General features: G+C 42.0%; 1 long non-coding RNA gene across 6 annotated transcripts; it reads right to left on the bottom strand.

The window, feature by feature from the left end:
* LOC147367514 (uncharacterized) lies at nucleotides 1-24,492 on the bottom strand. Of its 6 annotated transcripts, none has more exons than XR_015169203.1 (6): nucleotides 24,266-24,489; nucleotides 12,924-12,979; nucleotides 12,655-12,748; nucleotides 11,673-11,782; nucleotides 9,463-9,614; nucleotides 1-429 (listed from the first exon to the last, which is right to left on the bottom strand). It is a non-coding gene; the product is annotated as an uncharacterized LOC147367514 (long non-coding RNA). The 6 variants fall into 6 exon arrangements; XR_015169201.1 differs by having other exon boundaries at nucleotides 12,924-12,983; nucleotides 24,266-24,487; XR_015169204.1 differs by lacking the exon at nucleotides 9,463-9,614 and having other exon boundaries at nucleotides 12,924-12,983; nucleotides 24,266-24,492.
* Between the last annotated feature and the right edge of the window lie 405 nt (nucleotides 24,493-24,897).

The raw sequence follows: 24,897 nt of genomic DNA, 5'->3' as shown, positions 1-24,897 counted from the left end.
TATGGTAGAAACCAACACAGCATTTATTGTAAAGCAATTATCTTCTGATTAAAAATTAATTAATTAAAAAAGAAAATGGTTTGGGAACAGGTCTCACAGGAACTTCAGATTCTCCTGATGGGTGAGGTGCTACTGGAAGACACATAGGGGTTTTGAGCTAAAACATTAGGAGACCAAAGGCAGAACTTAGGACACCTGAGGTGGGAGCAGGTTGGTGACGAGAAAGAGAGGCTTCTGCCTCTGATGACTTCGTGTGTACTTCTTATGAGGAGCCTGGTCCAGATGAGTCTTCTGGTGAGTGGATCTGCTGCTAGGAGGTGGTCTAGCAAGCCCACCAGGCAGCCTTCATACAAGTGGCAATTCCAAGTCACCTGCAACGAGGCCACTGTCTGTCAGAGCATCTGAGAACCCAAGGGGACCTCTGGGATCCTGTGGGTAATAAGAGAGAGTTATAGACTTCGGGAGAATCTGGAAGTTTAAAGACGTATTGGAGCACTCCACACTGATCTAGAGCGCCTCCTACCGTATTCTCTGGTAACACTATGCCTAATACTCAGATGTCTTCCACTTTCACCCCAGTGAATTGCAACTTCCAAGAGAGCTGGGATTATCTCCGGATCACTGCATATACTTACATTAGACAGTAACAAGACAAAAGGCTTGTTCAAGTCTTCCAAGGGAAATGGGGAGATTGAGCCATGTAAATTATTCTTAAGGTGAATATAACCTCAGAAGTGCCCCTAATTTAAAAAGAAACTGGTTTAGAATCCCAATGTGGACATTGGTAAAAAGAAAATGAAGGTGCTCTGGCTGAGTCAGGCATAAACATTTGGCCTTCAGCATCTGAGTAGACCCCTGACTTCCCTGCTTCTTTCTCAAGGTATGCTTTGCTGGGCTGCTTGGAACACCACTCAACAACCCAGGGCTGGATCACTCATTAATGAGTCTGCTCTTCAGTTGCACAGAATTTGCCAGTTACAGCATGCTTTCTTATTTTTGTTCTCACTAAATTAGTGACCTGAAGATGTATTCAATCCTAAGACTCTCTGAAATTTGTGACCTAAGAAAATTGTAAGCTTTAAGAGTCTTAACTTATATGCAGAGTACATCATGAGAAACGCTGGGCTGGAAGAAGCACAAGCTGGAATCAAGATTGCCGGGAGAAACATCAATAACCTCAGATATTCAGGTGACACCACCCTTATGACAGAAAGTGAAGAGGAACTAAAAAGCCTCTTGATGAAAGTGAAAGAGGAGAGTGAAAAAGTTGGCTTAAAGCTCAACATTCAGAAACGAAGATCACAGCATCTGGTCCCACCACTTCATGGGAAATAGATGGGGAAACAGTGGAAACAGTGTCAGACTTTATTTTGGGGGGCTCCAAAATCACTGCAGATGGTGACTGCAGCCATGAAATTAAAAGACACTCGCTCCTTGGAAGGAAAGTTATGACCAACCTAGATAGCATATTCAAAAGCAGAGACATTACTTTGCCAACAAAGGTCCGTCTAGTCAAGGCTATGGTTTTTTCAGTGGTCATGTATGGATGTGAGAGTTGGACTGTCAAGAAAGCTGAGCACCGAAGAACTGATGCTTATGAACTGTGGTGTTAGAGAAGACTCTTGAGAGTCCCTTGGACTGCAAAGAGATCCAACCAGTCCATTCTAAAGGAGATCAGTCCTGGGTGTTCTTTGGAAGGAATGATGCTAAAGCTGAAACTCCAATACTTTGGCCACCTCATGTGAAGAGTTGACTCACTGGAAAAGACCCTGATGCTGGGAGGGATTGAGGGCAGGAGGAGAAGGGGACGACAGAGGATGAGATGGCTGGATGGCATCACTGACTCGATGGACATGAGTTTGGGTGAACTCTGGGAGTTGGTGATGGACAAGGAGGCCTGGCGTGCTGCAGTTCATGGGGTCGCAAAGCGTTGGACACGACTGAGCGACTGAACTGAACTGAACTGAAGGGTCTTAAGGATATTCTTGATGTCGAAAGCTGGAATTTCTGGTTCCCAAAAAAGCTTCCTTAATACACTGTGATGAGCTGCTTTTGGTGTTTCAAGGAAATAAGGCACGGTTGTCCATGACCGAGGGCCTGTCTCCTATACTTTAGGCAGTCAGAAAAGGTTAACTCAGCCAATTCCTGCTTTGGACAGAGAGGTCTGTCTGATTTCTTTGATTAGTTATTGCATTAGACACATTGGCTTCATCTTAAATCTCCAGCCCTTTCTTACTTACATGTCAAGAATGAGTGTGGGATCCCCATTCTGCCAAATCTGGACTCCATCTGCTCACTTCTCCACACTGCCTCCATCAAACCTGCTGTCTGCCACATGTATACTGACCCCAAGCAAACCCTGCTGTACTCCACCAAGACCTGTCACTACCCTGCTCTCCTCCCCTCCTACGTACTCTAAATCACTGGCTGTCAGACTTAGGGGACTGTCCTCACTTAATAAAGATGACATTGTTTAGATTGCATTTCCTAACATGATGGGGCCAGATTTTCAGCACAAAGCCAGCCCTTATGACAGACATGCAAATTAGCTTAGATCCAAAGGCTCAGGATCTGAAAGAAATTTAGGGTGATTATAGCTAATCACTTGTAGGGGAACATATTTTATATTGAAAATACAACTCATGGCTCTAGGATGGGCAATTTGGCCAACATCTTCTCCTCTTAGTGCAGCTGACTGAGAGCAGTGCCTGAACCCTGCCACTCTAAAGTCAATAGGATGCATGGAAAGAGGCCTACATTCTTTAAACTTCAAGAGAAACCTGAATCTTCATGGGCAAAGATGGGCATGATTTTAAACTTCAATTTAATATTTGATAGACCCTTGAAAAGTATCACCTGTGCTTTTTTTCATGAAAAAATGATTGTTAATCTCTAGCTGTGCTCTGAAAATATTTGTCTGACAAAAGACCAGTCAATACTAAAGGAAATCAACCCTGAATATTCATTGGAAGGACTGATGCTAAAGCTGAAGCACCAATATTTTGGACACCTGATGCAAAGGGTCGATTCAGTGGAAAAGACTGATGCTGGGAAAGATTGAGGGCAGGAAGAGAAAGGGGCAACTGAGCATGGGATCGCTGATTCAATGGACATGAGTTTGAGCAAACTCCAGGAGACAGTGAAGGACAGGGAGACGAGGAAGGACTGGCATGCTGTAGTCCATGGGGTAGCAAAGAGTCGGACATGACTTGGCAACTGAACAACAGATATAATTTGATGGATCTCCATGAAAATAATTGCTATAGGCTCTAATTACTTTTATCAAAAATTATGACTTCCAAACTCTCTTAGAGAGGGGAATACTGTCTCAGTCAACCATCTAGAGCCACTCCCTATCATAGTCCCTTACCTTCCCTATTCCTGTGTTTTCTCCAGATGAATTACTCCATTACATGCATGGAGAAATTCAGGCTTGCAGCTGCTAAGGTGTGAAGCCAACAGTGGAACTCACATCTGTCAATTAATTTCCAAAGGATATACATTTTGCATTCTCCTGGAATAGGTTATCTGTAACATCCCTTCTCTACTAAGATGCTACCCATTTTAATTTTTTCCTTCTCCATTTATTTCAGCCCATCAACCTACTTTCCAACCTCTCTTCATATCACTGTCACATTTAGTAAATCTTTTTCCTTTCTCATATTTTTTATCTTCTAAGGTTTTTTTTAAACTTTATTGGAATATAGCTGATTTAAAATGCTGTGTTAGTTTCTACCATACAGCAAAGTGAATCAGTTATACACATTCATATATCCATTCTTTTTTAGATTATTTTCCCATATAAGTCATTACAGAATACTGAGTAGAGGTCCCTGCAGCTTTTTTTGTCTGTCTCCTTCCATTCATACTTTACGATGGCAGAAAAAGCCAGAGTGAATGAGAATTGACTAGAGGATTGGCATGTAAATGATTATATTTATTCTCCATCAATTGCACTAGATATTCAAGGATACCACAAGCTTTCCAAACAAGTCCCCTCATCTAAATTTGCTTGTCATAAAACAATCACCCAATTTCCTGGGGCAATGTTATTCTTTTGGGGACTAATACTCCACCTTAGGTTTATTTTACAATAAAACTTTACTTAATTTGGCTCAAGTAATTAGGAAAGTCCCATAAAGCCCTTGTATTGGGGAAAAACAGAGATAAATTTTTGTGGGGGAGAGGGGATCTATAAAGACAAAATGTGCTAAGCCACTAGTAGTGCCAACCAGGGACGTGTCTAATCTGCTTTAAAGAACAAATGTTTGAAGAACCATGGTATATGCATCATTTTTACGTTAATGAGTTCTTCTCAAATATTTGTTATTCAAATAAAGTGCTCAAATATTGCCATAACTTGAACTACATACACAGTTTCATTAATATGTTTCTTTATATTTACTCTCTCATTTTTAAAATTTTAGACATTTTTAATTGAAATATAGTTACAAGGTGTTGGTTTCAGGTGTACAAAAGGAAATTCAAATACACACACATTTTATATATATATATATATATATACTTTTTCAATCCTTTTCCATTACAGGCTATTACAAGATAGTGGATATAGTTCCCTGTGCCATATAGTAGATCCTTATTGTTTATCTATTATATATATATATATAATTGTGTATATGTTAATTCTCAATTACTAATTTATCTCTCATTTTTACATAAATAAGTATATTTTCAAACCATTTCATCTCATCAGATAGATGGAAAACAAGATTCAGTCCATAAATAGAATGTTTCAGTGAACATTAATTCAAAGGAAATAGCACAAATTATCAACTTCTGTCTAGATATGGCTTGCTAAAGGCTCCTAGTCTATGACTTATTTTCCCTCTGTTTTTAAAGGAGACTGGCAAGGGTTAAAAAGTGTTGATCAAATCATAGTCCTGCATTAAGTCTTTCTCCTTTGGGGAATCAGAATATATGAAGAGACTTGCAAATGGAATAACTTTTTGCTATGCAATTTTATATTCTTTAATGTATTCAGATCAGATCAGTTGCTCAGTCGTGTCCAACTCTTTGTGACCCCATGAATCACAGCACTCCAGGCCTCCCTGTCCAACACCAACTCCCGGAGTTCACTCAGACTCACATCCATCGAGTCAGTGATGCCATCCAGCCATCTCATCCTCTGTCGTCCCCTTCTCCTCTTGCCCCCAATCCCTCCCAGCATCAGAGTCTTTTCCAATGAGTCAACTCTTCACATGAGGTGGCCAAAGTATTGGAGTTTCAGCTTTAGCATCATTCCTTCCAAAGAAATCCCAGGGCTGATCTCCTTCAGAATGGACTGGTTGGATCTCCTTGCAGTCCAAGGGACTCTCAAGAGTCTTCTCCAACACCACACTTCAAAAGCATCAATTCTTCAGCACTCAGCCTTCTTCACAGTCCAACTCTCACATCCATACATGACCACTGAAAAACCATAGCCTTGACTAGATGAAACTTTGTTGGCAAAGTAATGTCTCTGCTTTTGAATATGCTATCTAGGTTGCTCATAACTTTCCTTCCAAGGAGTAAGTGTCTTTTAATTTCATGGCTACAGTCACCATCTGCAGTGATTTTGGAGCCCAGAAAAATAAGGTCTGACACTGTTTCCACTGTTTCCCCATCTATTTCCCATGAAGTGGTGGGACCAGATGCCATGATCTTCGTTTTCTGAATGTTGAGTTTTAAGCCAACTTTTTCACTCTCCACTTTTACCTTTATCAAGAGGCTTTTTAGTTCCTCTTCACTTTCTGCCATAAGGGTGGTGTCATCTGCATATCTGAGGTTATTGATATTTCTCCCGGCAATCTTGATTCCAACTTGTGTTTCTTCCAGTCCAGCATTTCCCATGATGTACTCTGCATAGAAGTTAAATAAACAGGATGACAGTATACAGCCTTGATGTACTCCTTTTCCTATGTGGAACCAGTCTGTTGTTCCATGTCCAGTTCTAACTGTTGCTTTAATGTATTAGACCCTTAAAACTCCCATTAATTTTTTATACCATGAGTGGTGTATTTTCTTCACCCTTAGTCTCACTCACTGATGTGTTTATTCACTCACTATCTCTATAAACAGTATCATCAAGGCTTCTTGTAGATATTTTATATTTAGTGAATTGCCTCACCTAAAAACCCAGGAGCTAGAGGTGAGCGTCCAAGGCCGCTTCTGTCAGAAGGTCAGCCTTTAGACCAACCCACTCCCTGCCCGGGGCTTCCCTGGTGGCTAGATGGTAAAGAACCTGCCTGCAATGCAGGAGACCCAAGTTCAATCCCCAGGTTGGGAAGATCCCCTGGAGAAGGGAATGGCTATCCAATCCAGTAGTCTTACCTAGAGAATTTCATGGACAGACCACAGGGTCGTAGAGAGTCAGACAGAACTGAGCGACTGACACACAATGAATTGCCCAACTTGAATGTAACAAAACCCCATTCCTTTCCCTATAATTCAGATTCTTACTCCTTTTTTTGAATTGACCCTCTGAGACATCTCCCCTAATAATCAACCCATATTTGTTTCAATATAACCAACCTTAAGCCAATGAGTTCTTATCAGTCTTTTTGACACTATTCTGAATGGTGCCCACCTAGAAACTCAACGAGCTCACCATGCAACTGCCGTGCACAGTCACTTAATTTGTAGGTCCCCATTCCCATGGATGGAGGAGCCTGGAAGGCTGCAGTCCCTAGGGTCGATGAGAGTCGGACACGACTGAGTGACTTCACTTTCACTTTTCACTTTCCTGCATTGGAGAAGGAAATGGCAACCCACTCCAGTGTTCTTGCCTGGAGAATCCCAGGGATGGGGAAGCCTGGTGGGCTGCCATCTATGGGATCGCACAGAGTCGGACATGACTGAAGTGACTTAGCAATAGCAATAGCGATTCAATAATTACCAAAATTTTGAGTGAGTTCTTCCTTTTGGAAGCCTCTTTGTTCATTTTAAAGGATCCTGGAACCCCTCCTACAAGTCACATTTCCTTTGCATCCGCCTACTCAAATGATGAAAGTGAGATGTACCATTTGCTGGGCGGTTTCTCTACGATGGCATGGAGTTGAGTGAATGACAATTTAGACAGTGAAGTTTACAGGTAGGATCCCATTTTTTAAAAGCAAAACCAGAAATAAGTCTGCATGTGAAATGATTTTTTGGGAGCCCATGGGCTGTGGCCTGCCAGGCTCCTCTGCCCATGGGATTCTCCAGGCAAGAATAGTGGAGTGGGTTGCCATTTCCTCCTCCAGGGGATCTTCCTGGCCCAGGGATTGAACCCGCATCTCTAACCTCTCCTGCAATTGACAGGCAAGTTCTTTACGACAAGCGCCACCTGGGAAGCAAGATATTCTAGGCTGTATGTGTACTTATTTTCTGTAGAAACTAAATCTTCTTCTGGAATCTCTAAATGTCTAGAGAGTGGAAAATGTCTAGAGAGTTGCATTTTTGGCACCCCCTTCCCTTCTTGTGTTTAAAGCATCCCTGCCTCAGGTCAGCACAGTGTCTTTGTGGGTATCTAGAGTCTAATGCTCCTCCTCTCCTCCTCTTTCCAAGATGGCATCTGGGGAAGTTACTGCTGGGGATTGTGGCTGATGATGGGACAAGGGGCCAGGGTAGCCCATCCAGCTGCTGTTCTTCACTGTGCTCTGGGGGAGGAGCTCTGTCCCACTTACTACTACACACGAGCTTCCTCTCTGCTGAAGTCCCTGCTCCAAGGGACCTCCACAAGGACCAGGATTTAGGTCTGTTCTGCTCATTGCTGCCTCCCTGGCACCTTCAGAGAGTCATGTCAGGCACACAGTTGGTGCAGGAGAATCCCTTCTAGAGTAAACACATGAATGTAATTGGTTCCTCTTGTTCTGTTACCCTGAACTACATTGTTACCACTGAGGCCTTGACCTTGGTGGCCTCCCTGCCTACTCCCAGACCTGTGCCAGCCTGTAGGTGTCTAAGTCTCTCCCTTCAACTTGGAGGCCCACATAGAAATTTCCCTCTTTCTGCAAACTCAGACCCAGAACCACATATAAAAAAGGACGCTGGAGAGTATACTCTCTGAGTCCCTTCTGTAGGTCAGAGAAAAACTCAGAAGAGTAAAGTGGTGATGCCAAGTCGATAAGAGTCTGTCCAGCATTCCTTGCTTAAAAATTTAGAAAAGCTTTCCTCTCTTGCCAGACTATTGTCTTTCTGCAGGGTCGGAGATCTTATTTTCATGTAACAGAAGGGGAACACTGATCCAGCTCTTTTACTTCCTCTCGCTAGAAACATAATTCTCCCCAAGGTGAAGGTATGCCTCCAACGGAAAAGGAGATGGGTTATGTTCAAGGCAATGCAAGAAAGAAAGACAGGTTTGTAAGTGAATTAGCCAACAACTTATATATCTATTGGCATATCCTTCTCATGAATACAAAGTAAAGTTTAAAATACTACTTTATTAACACTAGTACCTGGGGTGGGGGGAGTGGAATGGGCTTAGCATAGGTGGTATTTGTACCTTATTGTTGCATGCATGCATGCTCATTTGCTCAGTTGTGTCCAACTCTTTGCAACCTCATGAACTTTAGCCCTCCAGGCTCCTCTGTCCATCGGATTTCCCAGGCAAGAATACTGGAGTGGGTTGCCATTTCCTTCTCCAGGGGATCTTCCCCACCCAGGGATTGAACCTGTGTCTCTTGTGGCTCCTGCATTGCAGGCATATTCTTTACCACTGGGCCACTTGTTATGCACATCTCTATGTTTGAATGGCTACAATGAACATTGTTACCTTCAAAATCTTGATAAGTGTAAAAATTTTTTAAGAGTAAAAAATAAACCGCTTGGATCTTCTTCAAAGTTGTATGTGTCTGTATGTTTAAGTGTAAAACAGTACTGAGAACCCTTCGGTGGGTGAAAATCACTGGGGAACTGAAAACCCCAAAGGCCTGTGTCCCACCTCAGGATAACATACTTAGGGTGATCCTCATGCCCAGTGGGCACTGAGACCGACCCTGCAGTGTGGATGGTGGTGACAGGGATGTTCTGGGGTCAGCGTGCAAGAGGCCCCGAAGAGTCTTCCGGGAAGACTTTTGAGGCATACAACTTTGCAGCATGGGCTAGAGAGGTGGAGTGATTACAACACAATTCCGTCACTCCGTGTGTTCTGCAGGCCAACTGGAGTAGGCAGTGACAAGCAAGCCAAGAATTCGAGAGTCATTTTAACAAAATCTCAATAAGATTCTAATATTTCAGACCCCCTTGACACTGACACCAGAAGTTTCAGTAATGAAAGGACATAGGGACAGTGGCTTTGAAATCGTAAACACACAGGGTTGGGATGACTTATGAGAGCAAAGGCTGGCAAGAACAGCCCCTTGGAAGCAAGCAGCAGAAATGCGGTCAGAAAAGCAACTCTATCATGAGTACCTTTGGCACAGGCATCAGCAGGTGGATACTGCAGCCTCTGGTGCACCTTAAGGACAGGAAACTTAGGCTAACCTGCAGCCAGAAGAGCTAGCTAGTCCACACAGCATCCCTGAGGTCCGTCCTGGGAACTTTCCAGAAGTATTTGTCAGGAATTTGATGTGGCAACTGAGCTAGAAAAATACTGTTTGTCTCATCATTAGTCTGACTCATTCTTGGGCTCCATTCTGAAAAAAGAAAAAAAAATGGCTCAAACAGCCAATCAGGATTTCCCTGGTGGCAGAGTGGTTAAAAATCCACTTGCCAGTGCAGGGGACACGGGTTCAGTTCCTGGTCTGGGAGGATCTCACATACCACAGGGCAATAAGCCCATGTGCCACAACCACTGAGCCTGCACGCTGAGGCCTGTGCACCAAAAGTGGAGTAACCCTTACTTGTCGCAACTAGAGAAAGCTCACGAGTGGCAAAGAAGACCCAGGGCAGCCAAAAATAAATAGATCAATAGGTAAGTAAATTATTCAAAAAAGAAATTTAAAAGAGAGCCAATCGCCCCATACCAGGACAAGCTGAGTGTCAGGAAGGCTTCGCTGAGGAGGTGACAGGAAGCGTGCTCCCAGGCGGGCCCACACAACAAGGGTTTGGGTGGAAACTGTCACTACCTACTGCTGCCCAATGTGATCAAGGAATCTTCATCAAGGCCTGCTTTCCTGGACTTCACCCTTTGGCCTACATGTCTGTATGCCGCTTGGTGACATGCGGAATCTCTGCTTAGTGTATTGTCTGGGAATGTATTTGTGGTTTCATCTGAGTAGAATTTCCAGTTACCAACTTGTAACAGCAAGAAAAAAATCTGTCACCAGCTGTACCCCAAACATGAGGTTCAAAGCCCCAAATACTTAAAGAAGCAATCTGGTGTCTTTTCTATCTTGATTTTTTTCTCTCTAATTTTTTCCCAATGTTGCCCTTTGGTTCTTTTATTTCTTTTTTCTCATTTGTGGAAGACCATTTCCCTCAGGCTCTATGTCTTCTGTCAGCAAGGCCCAGGCTAACTTACGAGATTCATGTGGTAGCTTCTTTTTCAATGAAAAACAAATGAAGTACATGTGATTATGCTCAGAAGACCAAAGAATCATCCTACTGTCTCATTTTTGTGGTCCTGTATTTCAGCCTCTCTGAAGAAAAATTCAGAGTTAAAAGGAAAAATCCAAAATATCAACTTACCTTTACCTCTGCTTCTAGACAAACCAGAGCATCGCTTGCCAAGACATATGTTTAAAATACAGATATATTTCAATAAAACTTAAGCATACTTAACACATATAAACTATACATTTTAGAGGTACAGTTTAAGTGAATAAATAAACAAGGTTGTAAAAAAAGTCTAGTTTACATGTTCTACTAAAGAAATAGTCTTAACGTGATGATGATGCAATTATGCTCTTCATAAAACTTTGAAGAATTTATCAAAAGTATTAATTTATCACACACAAAAAAGAAATGAAGTCTGAGAATAAGACCTAAGATCAGAGTTGCATAACAAGCATCTCCTTTCATTCCTGTTTAGACTTCTTTGGGACTCTTGATATAACCTCAGGTAAGACTTCAGGTAGACTCAAAACACTGTTCAAGTAGCCTCTGGTCCACTATCTCAGCCTTGATCTCAGGTAGCCTAGCCTTACTGACCCATGAGGGTCAGTTTTGTGCATCTGCAATGCTCAAAAGAAAAGCTGCTTTTCACTCAGCTAGCTTTTCCTTCTTGGAGCAGTTTGGATCTTGCTGGATCATAAGTCCTGACTATGTTACAAGAGACCCTGCCTTCCCCATCCTGGCCTCCTCCCTGTAGAGCCTAGTGAGCCTCCCTTGAGCTGCTCAAAGATTCTACCTCATTTTCCCTTATGTCACACAGGCTCTTCTCCTGAAGGATCTATACAAAACAGTAAAGGAAAGCAAGACACATAAACTTACTCTGGCATAAAACATGGGATAATTGGCATGGGCCCCTGGCCTAAACAGGCTTCCCTGGTGGCTCAGATGGTAAAGAATCTGCTTGCAATGCAGGAGACCCAGGTTGGATCCCTAGGTTGGGAAGATCCCCTGGAAAAGGGAATGGCTACCCCCTCCAGTATTCTCACCTAGAGAATTCCATGAGCTGGGGAGCCTGGCAGGCTATAGTCCATGGACTCGCAAAGAGTCGGACATGACTGAGCAATTATCACTTTCACTTTTCACTTTTACTTCCTGGCCTAAATAAAAGAGTAAGGAGAATAGGGAGATACGAATTTTACCTGAGGTTAAAAACAAACTTGAGCACTGCCCCTCTATAGCTTCATCAGATCCAGGCCTTGCAGTCCTTGGAGGTGAAGGTATAGTGACATTTTGCAGCTTGGATGAATATCTGTGGGTCGACAAGCAGACCCAATAACTGCACTCTACCCATGAAATTTTCTTGAGCAGAATTCTAATAGACATCAATCTCTTCCAAAGAAGTTTTCTGAGGAAACTCCAGTATAAATATCAATCTACTTGGGAATATCCATAGACCAAGAAATGAAAAAGAGACAAAGAGGGAGACCAAGTCAAAATAGTGTAGGGATTTGTTAGTGAGAGGAGAGGTAAGGTCAGCTGATGAGGTCAACTGAGCTTTGGCCTTGGGCTGAATGTTCACTGGTTGAGGGTGGACGTAGGAGTGTGGATCCAGGTGGGAGATGGTGCCTTGTTCTGAGGTACAGTGTCAGGTCATGGCCATAACAGAGCAACAGGTACATAACTCAGGGATTAGGGGAGCAGGTAGAGAAAGTCCCCAAGGTACAGAGGAGGGTTGGTTCAATATGGAAACCCTCAACTTTCTCCATCAAGGAGTCAGGTTACTCTGTTTCTCTGGGGTACACACGAGACAGATAGATGTGCATTAAAAACATTGGTTTAAAAAACTAGAAAGACATTAGAACATAGGAAGGAAGAATAGACCCTGATACCCCTTTGAACTGACTATCAATAACAAAGCCAACTGAACTTTCTGGATCTGCTTTGAATCTTAATGGGCAGGAGAATGTAAAAGTGAAGAGTGGGAATTCATTGCAGGGGATACATGAGTACTGATGCACGATACAAAGCGTGGCATTAATGTGAGCATCTCTTGGGCCATGTTGTCTTGTTTTATATACATGAAGTAATATCCATGGAGGTTTCATTTGTCCATTCATAAACTTGTTGCCACTATGCGGTTATCTCCATGGAGCCTTGAAATCTTGAACTATGGTCTCCTACCTTGAGAGTTCCAAGGATGCAAATCTTTGAAATTCCTAGGAGTCTGGCTGTCTTGATAGTGAGTCGTAGATTTGCCACCTCTGGTCCTAGTTTTCTGGGGACCAGAGTGAAAATGTGAGCAAGCTCAGATGACCTTTCCTATGAATGCCCTGTGATTTTTCTAAGACAGGAAACGAAAGTCTGTGAGAAACTGGTAAACATCTCTTCAAGAATATCCTGTCTGCCTGGACTCAGAAGCCCTTTCTCTGTGCCTTCGTTGTGTGGCTCACCTGTGACACATCTGAAGTTTCTGCTGACGGCCCTGCTCACACGTAGGCTCGGTTTCCTGCCTCCAGGAAGGAAAAAGAAATAAGACCAATGTAGTTAAAAAGAGCAGTGTAACTACTTTATAACCTGGAGAAGACCATAGCAACCCACTCCAGGATTCTTGCCTGGAGAATCCCACAGAGGAGCCTGGCAGGCTACAGTCCATAGGGTTGTAAAGAGTTGGACATGACTGAAGAAACTTGGCACACACAACTACTACATATAAAACAGGTAAGGACCTACTGCAAAGCACAGGGAACTATACCCAGTATTTTATTATAACCTATAAAGGAAAAGAATCTGAAAAGTTATATATATATATATATATATATATATAGGCTTCCCTGGTAGCTCAGCTAGTAAAGAATCTGCCTGCAATGCAGGAGACCTCAGTTCAATTCCTGGGTTGGGAAGATCCCTTGGAGAAGGGATAGGCTACCTACTCCAGTATTCTTGGGCTTCCCTGGTGACTCATATGGTAAAGAATCCACCTGCAGTATGGGAGACCTGGGTTCAATCCCTGGGTTGGGAAAATCCCCTGGAGGAGGGCATGGCAACCCACTCCAAGATTCTTGCCTGGGGAATCCCCATGGACAGAGGAGCCTGGTGGGCTACTGTTCATGGGGGTCACAAAAAGTCAGACACGACTGAGTGACATATATATATATATATGTATAATTGAATCACTTTGCATACTTCAATTAAAAAAAAAAAGAACAGTGTAAAACCTTTGTCCTGGGACCTGGAAATCTAGATTGTCATCCCAGCCCTGCTACCATCTGATTGTGAACCCTTAAGCAAGTCACTTCACTTTCCAACATTTGAAGTTTCTTGTCTTTAGAATGGAGAGGTAGGACTAGTGTCCTAGGACTTATTCAGTTCTTACATGATAAGATCCTTTCAAATATAAAGTTTCATTTTTTAGGATATATGAATAGATTATACATCTAACACCTTTGTGCCTACCTCTTTTTATGTAATTCCTCTGTATCAAATTCTCTGATTTCAATGCCCTTCCCCCACCCCAGAGGGAATGCTATTCTGAGTATAGTATTTATTATTCTTTGCAAGTCTTTATACTTTAATTATATACATTTTTGCCCCTAAGCAATATATGGTACTGTTATGCATTTTTTAAAACTTTTTAGTCAAGTCTTTGTGTATTCTTTGGCAAATAAAATTTTCTGCTCAAAATTATATGTATGAGAGTCATATATGCTGGCATCTGTTGTTTTATTTTTTTAAATTTTCTTTGTTATAAAATATCATCTTAAGAGTATACAGAATATTTGTATTGATTCTCCAGCTGTTCAGCATTTAGGTTGTTTTCCATTGTTTACTATTACGAACACCCATATTTTGGCATATGTAACCTTGTATACAAAGATGTGTTCTTAGGGTATATACCTACATGTGTGACTGCTGCTCTCAAGAGGTGTGCACATATAACTTTATTAAACTATTTTTCCAAATTCTTCTCTAAAGTAGTGTTAATTTACATCCCTACCAGTAGGATATTAGAGTATGTAATCTAGAAAGTGAGACCCTGCAATGGTTTCTCCTTATAAAACAGTGTGGTCTTCCCTTCATAGGTGGTGAAACATTTTGTCTAATTTATAGGTGACAATGATGGAAAATTCAAAAGTATTAATATGGTTCATTTATTCCACAAATATTCTTGAGCATCTGCTACATACCTGGCCCTGAAAAGTGCTGGGTATCAAGAGTCCCTCCCTCATGGAACTAACCACACATGCATTTTTAAATATCTCTTTTGTGCAAGGAGTGTATTATCTATTTTTCTCATTTAATTATTGCCATAGACATAGATTGGCAAGTAAAATATTGCCAATTCCATTTTTCAAATGGAGAAACTGAGGCACAGCAAAAGCACATAGCTAAGAGATGGGATCAGAGCCCTGATGTGACTGTAAATGTCCTGTCCATTCCCCTGTTTTTTCCTTCCCAGCTGGTTGTCTGAAATCCTCTACACAGTCAGAGAAAGCCCATCCATGTGTGTGGTTCATGCTGAGATCCAGTGTGGATGAACTGCAAAGCATGTGCCTACCCTCCAGACTCAGAAACCTGGAACTCCCCGAGGGGGAACTGGTCTCTCAAGCTCTCGTATCGGGAAATATTTAGAAACTCCTGAGAAGAGTTCTTGTATCTTCTCCCATGCTTTCTTTCTGTATCTTTTGGGAGAATTCATGTTTGATTATAGATGTCTGGATTACAGTCTCTGAGAAACAACAGTCGTATCCCACAGAGATTTGGAACTATGCAGGTGCCAAATAATATCAAGTTATAAAAACTCCAGTCTTGAGGTTTTTTTTTTTCCCCCCACAACATCTTGAAAGCATTTTCTCTGTGTCAACTATGTATTCTAATCTTAAAAGAAAGATCTTGATATTTGGAATATACAATATGCCCTTTTCCCTCGGCAAGGTGTACAATTAATTCCTTATGTTCTCAAATAAAATGGTGGAGCAGTGAGTGTCTCTAGGATCCCCAGAGCTTCCAGGCACACAATAAGAGTGTTTATCTTTTCATTTTCAGAAGCAATCACTGCACACCTCTGCCTGCAGGAGAATGAGTAGTGGGGATTTCTTTCAATTGTTTTCCCAAAGAGAGAGTAAATGAAGTCATCAAGCCATCTGGTCGACCTTCAGCAGTCATTTACTATATTCATTTATCGTATCTATGAGTAAACTATAATAACAAGAAAAGAGCTAGCCACAGGAATAAGAATCATGGGAAAAGTTTAAATGTTAAGAGGTTAAAATTTATAAAAGGAAGAAATGGAAAATGGGAAAAGCTTCCTCATGCACCGTGCTCGCCTCAGTCTGCTTGTGTTGACCCATCTGTCCTGCGGTCCTGGCTCACTCCTCATGTTGACAGGTGGTTGTTATAGCTCTCCACCCTGGGGGAAGGGATAAAGGGGGAATCAAATTTCTGGGGGAACTCCCTCTCTATCTAAAGTCAGAGGCTGAGTAACTTCTCTGAATCAGAGCATTTTAGACAGATAGCTTGGAATTCAAAATACTGCCAGACTCCTAAATCTCTATCCACCCCCTTCAACTTCCCATTATTGAGACCTAACTCGTTAATCAAAACCAAAAATTTTCCTCAAACTAGAACAGACACACAAAACCAAGAGCTCATGGGAACTGGGGCAAAGATTAGCTATAGAAATGAGCTAGAGTAAAATCTTTCCTTCTCAATGTCTCCCCATTTCCTCTGAAGAAGTACATGCAGTGCCCATATCTTCAAATAACTTCAACTGTAGGCTATTTGGTAAGAAATGATCTGTGACTGACTGATGCCACAGTAACTGTGGATGTGACCATGCATGCAGGAGGGGCAGCTCAGAGTTTACAGTCTGTGTGCCATCATCTGGCTGTACTGAGCTCAGGGAACAAATCCTAACTCCCTGCCTGGGGTTGGGGGCCACCTTAATTGTCTTATCCCTTTGGATTGTTCTAGAGGATACTTTTAAAACAGATTTGAAGGATCTTAATTTAGCTGTTAATTTTTATCTTAGGCTTCCTTTCCTGAATGACCCTTCGCAGATGGATTTGGATGGGAATTTCTTACATTTTATTACTACATGTGTTTTTTTTTTTAACTTTAAACTTTTTATTTTGTATTGCTTTTTCATACTCATGCTTGGAAGAAAAGCTGTGACCAAACTGAAAGTGAAAGTCGCTCAGTCACGTCTGACTCTTCGCAACTCTAAGGATTATACAGTCCATGGAATTCTCAAGGCCAGAATACTGGAGTGGGTAGCCTTTCCCTTCTCCAGGGGATCTTCCCAACCCAGGGATTGACCCCAGGTCTCCCACCTTGCAGGCAGATTATTTACCAGCTGAGCCACAAGGGAAGCCCAAGAATACTGGAGTGGGTAGCCTATCCCTTCTCCAGTGGATCTTCCCCACCCAGGAATCAAACTGGGGTCTCCTGCTTTGCAGGGGGATTCTTTACCAACTGAGCTATCAGAGAAGCCAGTGACCAACCTAGACAGCATATTAAAAAGCAGAGACATCACTATGCCAACAAAGGTCCATATAGTCAAAGCTTTGGGTTTTCCAGTAGTCATGTATGGATGTGAAAGTTGGACCATAAAGAAGGCTGAGCACCAAAAAAATTGATGTTTTTGAACTGTGGTGCTGGTAAAGACTCTAAAGAGTCCCTCGGACAGCAAGGAGATCAAACCAGTCAATCCTAAAGGAAATCAACCCTGAATATCTGTTGGAAGGACTGATGCTGAAGCTGAAGCTCCAATGCTTTGGCCACCTGATGTGAAGAGGAGACTCATTGGAAAAGACCCTGATGCTGGGAAAGACTGAAGGCAGGAGGAGAAGGGGATGACAGAGGATGAGATGGTTGGATGGTGTCACTGACTCGATGGACACGAGTTTCGGCAAGCTCCAGGAGATGGTAAAGGACAAGAAAGCCTTGTGGGCTGCAGTCCATGGGTCACAAAGAGTTGGGCATGACTGAGTGACTGAACAACAATTTTGTATTGGAGTATAGCTGATTAACAATGCTATATTGCCCAAATATCTTTTTTCATGGAGTGTGAGAAGAGTGGGCAATGGGAAGAAATTAGGACTGTAGTTGGGGTAAACATTTTAAGGCACAAATCTTCTCTGGGCCATTCGAAACATAGACGAGACTACCGAATTTCCCTCTAAACAAGGCTGACCCTAGTTCTACCACTTTTCGGAATAATGGCCTGTTTTCCCAGATGCCCAACATTTTTCAAGATGTCAGGTAAGAGCTGCACATATTTTTTTCATAGTGTATCTGATTTTTACATATAAAGGAAAAAGAATAATTAATTACTGTGATGGACAGATTCTGTGATAGATTGCCCAAGTGCCCCTTTAATGAAGAATTTTTGCCCCAGTTGCTGGGTGTGCTTTTAGCAGATAGCCTTTAATAGCAGATAACCTATTTTCAGGTCTCCTGCATCTGGAGAGAGCCCCAGTTCCCAAAGCTGCATCTCTGTCTATGGAACACAGCATGCACACGGGGCAAAATCGTTAGGTGGCTAACAAGAGTACTACTCAATTTGTATCATAAAGGACATCAAGGATGGATGATAAGAAGCGACACCTTATCACATGTGCCATAATCTATCTGTTACAAGCACATCACAGGTCCTGCCCACACTACAGGGAGTACCCTAGGGTCTGTCTCCCACATTGAATCATCAAAAAGGCTGCCAGCTTCAAGTACCGAAAGCACGAAAGGGCTTTGTGGCAGGTCCACAGTGCAGTGCAAACAGCACAGCTATTTGGGCCTTAGGACTTGAGAGACCCAATGGTATTAGAGAGAAAGTGGTGAAGAAAAGTTACATGGAGTTTATTAATATTTTGAATATCACATTTTATGCAACACAATAAATAATAATATTTTATTAATGTGATATCTTGATTGAATCGTGATTTTTCTGGCTTATTTTTCTACAAATTAATCAAAACTTAGCAGCCTCATTTTCAATGATATAATCGAAAGCAATGTTGGTTTGCTCTTAGAAAATGTAAGATTGAAAATAATTTTTAATTTTGAGAAGGTTCTTTCTGCTGATAAAACCATTACTGGAGTTGTTAGGAGTATATTACAGACTGTGACAACACTGGGACAAATTTCAGACAAATTATTTCAAAATAAGACTTTAGTACATCTAGAGCATGATTCTAAATCCTTTTCTAAAAAGATTTAACTCTTCATACAAATCATTTTTGTTTAAGTCTGAGTTTAATTTTAAACATAAATTTATACAATGACATTTTAATGCTTCCTCTGACATTTCCTATAATTCATGGAATTTGTACAAGAAATTAAAGTGACTTTGTGATTTGTATATAACTCAAAATGCCTGTTATGCAGTATTGCTACATCTTCTATGACAAGAATACATCGATTTTTAAATTGCCTTTCTTGTTAGCAACTGGTTCTTTGGAAACTTCATATGAAACTACAGCTCTTTCCATTAAATGGGACAATTTAAAATTTAATTTCTTTTTCTAGTGTATGGACCTATGCTTTCCAATCTTGCAGCAAATTCAAAAGCAGAAATTCTACACTCTTTGAAGAATTCTAGTAATTCCCTGATATGCTTTATTGCAATGTTCTTGTTTATACTTTCTAAAGAGCTCTGGTTCTAATAAAAATGTGTATTGTGGTAATAGGGGGCAGTTCCTCCACATTTTCAAACAATTCTCAGATACCAGCTGGGTGTCCCACAATTCAGCTCATTTCTGACAGTACCTACAGATAGAATCAGATTCCACAGGTTGAGGAATCAGTTCTACAAGACTGTTCCCCCTGCACACACACACACACACTTCAGATGCCAGCTGCAAGTCCAGATCATCACCTGGCCCATCGATCAGAGGTTCCAACAACCCACTCCTTGGTTTTGGCTAATTTGATAGAGCAGCTCACAGAACTCAGAGAAAACTTTTACTTACTAGATCACTGGTTTGTTATAAAAGGATATAACTCAGGAACAGTCAGATAGAAGAGATGCACAGGTCTAGGTATGGGGAAAGGGCGAGGAGCTTCCATGTCCTGTCTATGAGAGCCACACCCAAATCTCCAGATGTTTATTAATCAAGAAGCTCTCTAAATCCTATCCCTTGGGTTTTTATGGAGGCTTCATTACATAGACATCATTGGCCATCAGCCATTGGTTAAACTTCCAGCTGCTCTTCCCTCCATGGAGGTCAGAAGAGGAGACTGAAAGTTTCAACCTTCTAATCATATGATTGATTCTCCTGGCAATTAACCTACCTCCTTGAAAATGAAAGTGAAGTTGCTCAGTTGTGTCTGACTCTTTGTGACCCCATGAACTGTAGCCTACCAGGCTCCTCTGTCCATGGCATTTACCAGGGAAGAGTATTGGAGTGGGTTGCTATTTCCTTCTCCAGGGGATTTTCCCAACCAAGGGATTGAACCCCAGTCTCCTGCATTGCAGGCAGACACTATATTGTTTGAGCCACCAGGGAAGCCTAACCTACCTCCTTAGATGCTTTCTAAAAGTCACCACATTAACATAACAAAAGTACCTCTTAGCAGTTAGCAAATGCCAAGGGTTTGAGGAGCTCTGTTATATGCAGAGTACATCATGAGAAACACTGGGCTGGAAGAAGCACAAGCTGGAATCAAGATTCCTGGGAGAAATATCAATAACCTCAGATATGCAGATGACACCACCTTTATGGCAGAAAGTGAAGAGGAACTAAAAAGCCTCTTGATGAAGGTGAAAGAGGAGAGTGAAAAGTCAGCTTAAAACTCAACATTCAGAAAATGAAGATCATGGCATCTGGTCCCATCACTTCATGGGAAATAGACTGGGAAATAGTGGAAACAGTGTCAGACTCTATTTTTTTGGGCTCCAAAATCACTGCAGATGGTGACTGCAGCCATGAAATTAAAAGACGCTTACTCCTTGGAAGGAAAGTTATGACCAACCTAGATAGCATATTCAAAAGCAGAGACATTACTTTGCCAACAAAGGTCCATCTAGCCAAGGCTATGGTTTTTCCAGTGGTCATGTATGGATGTGAGAGTTGGACTGTGAAGAAGGCTGAGCTCCGAAGAACTGATGCTTTTGAACGGTGGTGTTGGAGAAGACTCTTGAGAGTCTCTTGGACTGCAAGGAGATCCAACCAGTCCATTCTGAAGGAGATCAGCCCTGGGATTTCTTTGGAAGGAATGATGCTAAAGCTGAAACTCCAATACTTTGGCCACCTCATGCGAAGAGTTGACTCATTGGAAAAGACTCTGATGCTGGGAGGGATTGGGGGTGGGAAGAGAAGGGGACGACAGAGGATGAGATGGCTGGATGGCATCACTGACTCGATGGACGTGAGGCTGAGTGAACTCCGGGAGTTGGTGATGGACAGGGAGGCCTGGCATGCTGCGATTCATGGGGTCGCAAATAGTCGGACACGACTGAGCGACTGAACTGAACTGAACTGTGCCTGAAATGGGGATGAAGACCAATAATACATTTCTTATTATAACTCACAGTATCACACTTTCCTTTTGTAATAACTTACTGAAATGTTTACTGGCTGAGCACAGGTAGTCCCTCTCTCAGCCCTCAGGCTGAAGAGTTAATATTTGTGCAGATACCAGAGCACCAGCCTCCAGGGATGAATGGGAAAGCTGGCTTCTCACCACAGGTCCCAGCATTAAACTCAAGAGCTTTCTCTCCTTTCTTCCAGGACTGTGGCTGCCACCATGGCTGTTTCTGTTGCTGCTGCTGCCATCCCAGTCCAGGCCACCCCTGCGATCTTCAGAGCCCTGACCAGTCCCAGGTATGCCTAGGTGCACCAGGTACCCAGGCTGACTGCTTGGTGTGCATGCTGAACACTGACTGCTCTGCCTGTGGATCTGACAGTATATGCACTGTTACCTGGTTATTTCCCCTGCATACACACATGCCCTGTTGTCCTACTGGACTTCCCTGATAGGCATAAGTTAAAAGATAAAATCATTAGGAACTTCAAGATGGTGTTCACAGAGCATTAAACCAAGCATGCAGCCCTTTAGGAGAATGGAGTCCTGTGTGACTACGTTGATTATATGCCCATGAAGCTAGCCCTGATGGCATAACTTGCTCAAAAAGGCAGTGTTCTTGGATGTCCTATGTGTTGGTGGCTGCTACGCTGTCACAGGACCAAGCAGGGAAGACCACACAGACCAAGAAGAGAAGTTCCTCCTCTTTCCACATCCCACCAGAGTCCTTCTAATGCCCATAACAAAGCTTAATACCGTGCCAGATGGGAAAGATAAAATACGGTCCCGCTCCAGCATCACAGTGCAGGATGAAGAATGGATTTAGAGAGGTTTTCCCTGGTGGTCCAGTTATTAGGAATCTGTACTTCCACTGCAGAGGGCACAAGTTTGATCCCTGGTCAGGGAACTAAGATTCTGCATACAGCACAGTGCAGCCAAAAAGAAAATGAATTTAGAGGACTAAAGAGTTGACTTAACTCAATTTGGAAATGTGCAGAATTCGAAAGGCTAAAGGCAAAAGGAACTTTACATAAGCACTGTGTTCCAGTTGATAATTTTGTTAACCCAAGGTTTGGGTTAACAATTCTGACACCATTATGCATGTATACTTGGGCTGGGCAATTAAGTAGATGGTAGAAGCCAGGTCTCACACTGTTGAAGTGGGAGGTTATGAATAAGCGAGGGAATGAGGCTAGAATTCTCCATGTGGTAATAGATGAGAGTTGGAGACATCAGTATGAACCCATGTTTGGCTTAGTATTGGAAGGATTGATGCTGAAGCTGAAGCTTCAATACCTGGGCTGTTAGATGCAAAGAGTTGACTCATTGGAAAAGACCATGATGCTGAGAAAGATTGAAGGCAGGAGGATAAGGTGGGGTGACAGAGGATGAGATCATTAGATAGCATCATAGATTCAATGGATAGGAGTTTGAGCAAACTCTGGGAGATAGTGAAGGACAGGGAAGCCTGGCATGCTGCCATCCACGGAGTCACAAAGAGTCAGACAAAACTGAGCGACTGAACAACAACAACAAAGATATATGTGGTTACATATAGAAATATTTACACAGAGGAATGCATCCATATATCTCCTTGACCCGAGAGGGAGGGCTGGGAAGCAAAGACCCCTTAATTATAGTAAACATATCTAGAACTCAGATCTTAGTTTCTAATGTTGTTCTCTAATAAAAGGAATCAGGGTTTGTTGAAGAACTGGTTGATACTAGGACTGAGGCAGGAAATATTCAAAATGAGCCTGGAGTATCTAAGATGCCAAAAAATAGGAAAATGCAAAAAAACAAAACCAATCGGAAAAATGCATAGTAATGGGGAATCCCACTGTAATGGAAAGGAATCCAGATGCCAGCTAAAAGAGTTCCAAATGGCCAGAGCTGGAATGGTTTGAGCAATAAGATAAATAATGGAGTGTTGAATTATTGTCCAAAGTATAATATTAATTTCTACAAGTCCATAGTGGTGTAAATAAATAATTGAATAAATTAATAAGTGGGAGAAAATAGACAAATCTTCCATGCTGAAGAATTCTGAGTAATTAATGTAGCTACTCCTTCACCCTCAAGGTAGTACAACATGGGAAAAGATTTATAAAAAGAGTAACTTTACAGTGGAGACTCTGACAAACATCATTGCAAGCCAGATGACCAGAGTTAGCGTCGACTCTGACAGGTCACACAAATAGCATGTACTCTTCAAACGATGTGAAGAGTGGCCTATAACTCTGTGACCTTCTTGCCCAAAGCACATTACTCCACAATGAAAACCTCAGACAAATCCCAACTGAGGAATAATCTATATAATAACTGACCTCAAAACTGTCAAAATCAACAAAAACAAAGAATGTCCAAAGAAAGACCATAATCAAGAGAAGTCTAAGGAGATTTGACTACTAAATGTTATGTGTGGTTCTGGATGGGATCCTGGGGCAGAAAAGAACATGAGGGAAACACTGGGGCAATCTGAACAAAGAACGGACTTCAGTTAACAATAATATGCTAATATTTATCCCTTAATTGTGACAAGTATATTATGCAGATGTATGATGTTAGTTATAGGGAGAACTGGGTGATGGATATACAGTAATTCTCTGTACTATCTTCACAATTATTCTGTAAACTTAAAACTGCTTTATTCAGTTTTAAAATAATAGATCTGAAGCTGAGAGACTGAAACTTGATAAGTGCATGACATATTAACGACCTTCAGAGAGTATTCAACCTTGAAAGAGGCACTGAACTATAGAAGAGACAAAATGCTTTGGTCCACTGACCTCAGCCAGCCTCTATCCTCAGCCATTGCAGTTAAAGGCACAAAGGCACACGTGTGAAATGTACAGATGACCAGGGATGAAGCAGGCACCTGAGCCATCAGCATGTACTCCAACATATCGAGGTTGATCTAGCTGTCTTCATGGCTGAATGTCCAACCCGCCCATTATGGGGGCCAATAATGAACTCTTAGTATTGGCATGAGGCAAAATGGCCACTTGGTATCAAGTTGTCAAGTCAACTATGTTGAACCTCTTTTACTTTCTCAATCCTGCTTCCTTCTCTTCTCATCCATAAGCATTCATCCCAAGAGCGCTGTTTAATAAACATCTTACATGCTGATCTCCAACCCAGCATGTGCATCCCAAGGAAACTGACCTGTGACAAATGTCCGCCCAGTGTCACGATCTATGCTGGGTGACTTGCATGTGTCATTTCTGCTATTGTTCACAGTACCCTGTGAGATGTTTTCAATGGTGCCTACCTTTAAGAGTTGAGGCAGGAAGTCTCAGAAGTTAATGAACTTGTCCAGGGTTCTATCACTCTCAGGTTCAGAGCGACTTCAAAGGCCACGCCTAGGAAGCCTACCATGGTAGCTACTCCTGTTGTAAGAAAAAGAAAAGGACACTGATGATCATTTCCTCCAATAGACGAGACATTTTGCTAGATCCTTGTGCCTACAAATCATTCAGTGTCACTAACCAAATTAAAGTAGAGAGGGTTATCCCCATTTTAAACATCAATAAAGCCAAGTATAAGGGACTTCCACTAGATGAGCAAAAAAGTTGGTTGTGGAATCCATTCCTGTCTGAATTCAAAGGCAGCACACTCTCCTCCAGGTCAAACTGCTTACTCAGATCAAGAGCCACCCAGAGAGAGCCTGAGAGATTGGAGACCCTGAGACACGTGTTTACCTAGAAACCACACAAACTATGCTGTATTCACTGACTTATCAACTGAAAAGATGGCTATCTTCTTTCTCAGTGAGTTTCACAGATTTTCCAAAGGGGTCTCCCAACAGCCTCCTAGACCCTGCAGTTACCTATAATAAGTGTTGTTGTTGTTTAGTCACTAAGTCGTATCTGACTCTTATTGATTCCATGGACAGTAGCCCAC

The sequence above is a fragment of the Bos grunniens genome, chromosome 8, assembly GCF_055505025.1.
Source record: "Bos grunniens cultivar Pamir isolate PY7600 chromosome 8, Bosgru_T2T1.0, whole genome shotgun sequence".
NCBI classification, from domain to species: domain Eukaryota; kingdom Metazoa; phylum Chordata; class Mammalia; order Artiodactyla; family Bovidae; genus Bos; species Bos grunniens.
The sequence above is the reverse complement of the archived record's forward strand: the minus strand, read 5'-3'. Positions and strand labels throughout refer to the sequence as shown.